Genomic DNA, 4,502 nt, shown 5'->3' on the forward strand with positions numbered 1-4,502 from the left:
ATTTTTTTGTATTTTTTGGTAGAGATGGGGTTTAGTTGTGTTGCCCAGGCTGGTCTCGAACTCCTGAGCTCAGGTGATCTACCCACCTCGGCCTTCCAAAGTGCTGGGATTACAGGCGTGAACCACTGCACCGGTTTCTAGCGTTTTCTTAGCTCATCAACCTCCCTTCTGATTGAGCTTTTATTTTTTATCTGTATTACTATTTTCAATGAGATTTCTTCAAGCTTTCCTGGTCTGAGGACCATTCTGTTTCTTTAAGGTGACTTAGCAGATCTCTACTCTAATGCATTATGTGTTGATGTCCTACTTTAATTCTCAGAGGACAATCTCATTTCTAATTCTTTCAGGATCACTCACTGTTGCCCGTAGTACTGACAACACTACAGCCTCAAGATTCTAGGGCACCCCAAGCCCCAGGTGGCTTAGAGCAATTTTATTTAACATTGCCAGGATTTCCCAAACTAGATAAAACCTCAGTGATAATAACTCCCTCCTTCCATTCCATTCATGTGTTTCTTTGTCATCAAAACATGAACACATCTGTTCTTTTTTTTTTTTTTTTTTTTTTTTTTTTTTTTTTTTTGAGACAAGAGTCTCCCTCTGTTGCCCAGGCTAGAGTACAATGGTACGATCTCGGCTCACTGCAAACTCCATCTCCCAGGTTCAAGTGATTCTTGTGCCTGAGCCTCCCAAGTAGCTGAGATTACAGGCACCCACCATCATGCCCAGCTAGTTTTTTTGTGTCTGTATTTTTAGTAGAGACGGGCTTTCACCGTGTTGGTCAGGCTGGTCTCGAACTCCCGACCTCAAGTGATTCATCGGCCTTGGCCTCCCAAAGTGCTGGGATTACAGGTGTGAGCCACTGTGCTTGGCTCTTTTTTTTTTTTTTTTTTTTTTGACAGAGTCTTACTCTGTTGCCCAGGCTGGAGTGCAGTGGTGCAATCTTGGCTCACTGCAACCTCCGCCTCCGAGTTCTAGTTATTCTCCTGCTTCACCCTCCTGAGTAGCTGGCGTTTCAGGTGTGCACCACCATACCAGGCTAATTTTTGTATTTTTAGTAAAGACAGGGTTTCACCATGTTGGCCAGGCTGGTCTCAAACTCCTGACCTCAAGTGATCCACCCACCTTGGCCTCCCAAAGTGCTAGGATTATAGGTGTGAGCCACCGCACCCAGCCCACGTCTGTTCTTTTATTCCATCATCCTAAGAACTCTTGAGGGAAAGGGCAGGGATTGGAGTTGCTCATGGTCACACAGTTAATAAGAGGTAGAGACAGAGCTCAGAGCCCAGTCCACTTTCTATTGCATCCTGCTGTTGCACCATGAAAAAGAACAGAGTTTTCTTATAAATTCCACCTGCACTGAGAAGAAATAACAGATAATACTATTGTTAGATTTACCAACTTGAAGGTCAAGCACAGAAGTCAGATGTTGAGGTTTAGCATGAAACCATGATTGAAAATTCTAGTATCAGAAGTAGGGCTTGATTCGCAGTACTGTAGATGGGTCTGGTCCCTCTGTATCTCTAGGAGATAGAACAGCAGGATTAGACAGACTCCTCAGGGCAGAGTTGGCAAGAGCAAAGACCAAATCATAGACTGGAAGGCACAACAGTGATCCTAGAGTTAGAATAAAGGGGGCTGGTGTTCCTGGGGGATATTACCAAGCTACAGGAAACACAGGGTTGAACGTCTTTTCCTGTAAACACTGCTGGATGTAGAAGGACCCATTCTTATGCATTGCTTGCTTTCTGCAGACTGTACACAGACCACAATAAGAGTCATTATTGAGCACCCACACTATGCCAGGCTCAGCCCTAGGTATGTGATTTTGCTCTTAATCTCTATCCTACGCCCAAGAAACTGTAACCTTTAGAGGCTAAGTAAGTTGCCCAAGATCACTAATATGATGGAAATTGGTTTCTAAGAAGTTCTGTTTGGCTGCAGAACTAAGCTTTTCCCTTTATGCCGTGATGACAAACCTTCATATCTCAGAATGAGATGTTACAATTCAGGCCTTTTCTGTCCTCCAGTTCTGCTGGCCGGAGTGATGAGAACAAGAGACACGCTGACCTCACAAAGGTGGGAGAGTGTTGCATTCAGTACATGCCAGAGCCAGACTGCCTGGTTTCAAATTCAGGCTCTACCACTTGCCCACTGTGTGACTTAGGATAAGTCTTACTGGCTCTGTGCCTGTTTCCTCACCTGTAAAATGGAGAAATGATAGCATTCACTTGATAGAATTATTGTGAGGATTAAATATGCTAATGTAGGTCCAGTGCTTAGAAAACTATCTGGCACATAGTAAATGCTCAGTAAAATTAGCCATTATTATCTTTTGATTAAATTGAGATCATGATCCCAATCCAATCTGACCACTTGACTGAATTCGGGAGACACTGTGTCCTCATTAATTCCATAATTCTAAGCCATCTCTTGCAGTGGATTGCTTTCTAAATGGGTCATCTTAAGCATTTTTAAAGATCCCTACTGATGTAATTATCAAACCTCATCTGGAATTCTTGTGTCACACTCTGGGTGGTCCCTACAGTTTGCCCCTGTTGTGCTTTCCTCCCTACTTTCCTAACAAGGCCTGCCTAAAGTGACTCTTGACTTCACTGGACAGCTGCCCTTTGGTGGGTCCCAGCAGCCCTCTGGTCTTTAGAACTCCCCATGAGGGCCCATTCTTTGCATGCTTTGGAGCTCAGCAGGCTTCCTGAGTCTTCTCAGTTAGTGATGTTCAGATGACTGAGCTTGTAGGAAAGGGTGGGGCAGCCCCAGCTGACTCCAGAAAGGATACGAAGTCTGTCCACACAGACAATCACAGACCAATTAAAATGGCGCATGAGGTAATTAAGGACTGCAAATGAGGTGCAACTGCTCTGAGGTGCCACATAACTGCCAGATAATGATAGCCTTCGGCAGGGACGTACTGTGACTTGGAATTGAATGACTTTTCTGACAGGATTAAAACAAAAAGGACAAGACATCTGCAAGACATAAATTTATACTTTCAAATGGAATCTTTCATACAGTTCAGTCTCACAAATATGTATGAAACAGGGGGGAACAGTGCTGGCTATTACAGGGGACACATGAATAGGTGACACTCAACCCCTGACCCAAAAGTGGCACTTCTCCATCTCCACTGCTACTTCTCACCAGCATCTCCACTGCCACTTCCCCAAATGGGAAGCATTTTTGAGTGGGAAATAGCCTACATATTAAGTGTCAATACCTTACAAGTATTGAAAGCCCCCACAGATTGGTCCCAATTAACCTTTCCAGGTTTTTTTCTTCCAATCATACACCTCTCCCTGACCATATACCCTATATGCCAGCCTCACTGGTTTACTGCAGTTCCTTCAAACACACTGTCTCTTTCTTTCCCCTTCTTCTTGCCTTCTCTGAATCTGTTACAAAGCATCGTCTGTCTTTCGGTCTCTGACTAGAGAAATCTTGCTCACCTTTCAAAGCTCCTCTCAAATGCCACTTCTTCCCTAAAGCACTCCATGGCATTTGCCTCCTTTAGTGGGAGGAGGCAAACCTGCATCCATGTCATCCTCTGTTGCACTTGGTTTATCCTTCTGTTGCGTAGTTTTCCTCCTGTGAGCTCCCTGCTGAGCCAGTCCTGGGATTGACTTTATCATTTTCCTCTCCCACAGCACAGCCTAGCACAGGATTTATGTGGAGTGAATTATACTGAATGGAATGGAGGAGATAAACCCAGCCCCAAGTGACTAATGTAAGCCGACATGCCATAGGGTTCTATGACAGAGCTCTAAAGTGGAATAGAATTTAGGCTGCAGCAGGGATAAAATTTTTTCCAAGCAGGGAAGACTCGGGAATGTTTCCATTTTTTTTTTTCCATGTAAACCTTTCCTGACATCTCCTCTGTGACATGTGTGCCTCAATTACCTGTCCCCCATTGTGATATTCACAACCCAGGACTATAACTGGAAAATCCTTGAGGTCAGAGATCTTTGTTATTTCCTTGTACCTAGTTCAGGGGTTGGCACATAGCAAATGCTCAACAAATGTTTGTGGGAGAAAGGTAAAGAAGGTCAGAGGGAGAAAAAGAGAGCTGTATTCATGCAGAAATGGAGGAGGGCAAAAGCTGCAGGGAAATTGAATCAAGGTTGGTGCAGTGGCTCATGCCTGAAATCCCAGCACTTTGGGAGGCCAAAGTGGGTGGATCACCTGAGGTCAGGAGTTTGAGACCAGCCTGGCCAACAGAGCAAAACCCCATCTCTACTAAAAGTACAAAAATTAGAAAGGTGTGGTGGCAGGCGCCTATAATCCCAGCTACTTGGGAGGCTGAGGCAGAAGAATCAGTTGAACCCGGGAGTTGGAGGTTGCGGTGAGCTGAGATTGTGCCACTGAATTCCAGCCTGGGCGACAGAGTGATACTCCCATCTCAGAAAAAACAAAATAACAGGCCGGGCGCGGTGGCTCAAGCCTGTAATCCCAGCACTTTGGGAGGCCGAGACGGGCGGATCACGAGG

At 45.0% G+C, this 4,502-nt stretch overlaps 1 long non-coding RNA gene across 1 annotated transcript; it reads right to left on the reverse strand.

Annotated features, from left to right (window-relative positions):
* Positions 1-1,406: 1,406 nt before the first annotated feature.
* On the reverse strand, positions 1,407-3,747 carry LOC108516203 (uncharacterized). The gene is made up of 3 exons (XR_001881735.1): positions 3,465-3,747; positions 1,980-2,202; positions 1,407-1,523 (listed from the first exon to the last, which is right to left on the reverse strand). It is a non-coding gene; the product is annotated as an uncharacterized LOC108516203 (long non-coding RNA).
* Positions 3,748-4,502: the final 755 nt, after the last annotated feature.

This window comes from Rhinopithecus bieti, unplaced genomic scaffold (assembly GCF_001698545.2).
Source record: "Rhinopithecus bieti isolate Rb0 unplaced genomic scaffold, ASM169854v2 scaffold_36417, whole genome shotgun sequence".
NCBI classification, from domain to species: Eukaryota; Metazoa; Chordata; class Mammalia; order Primates; family Cercopithecidae; genus Rhinopithecus; species Rhinopithecus bieti.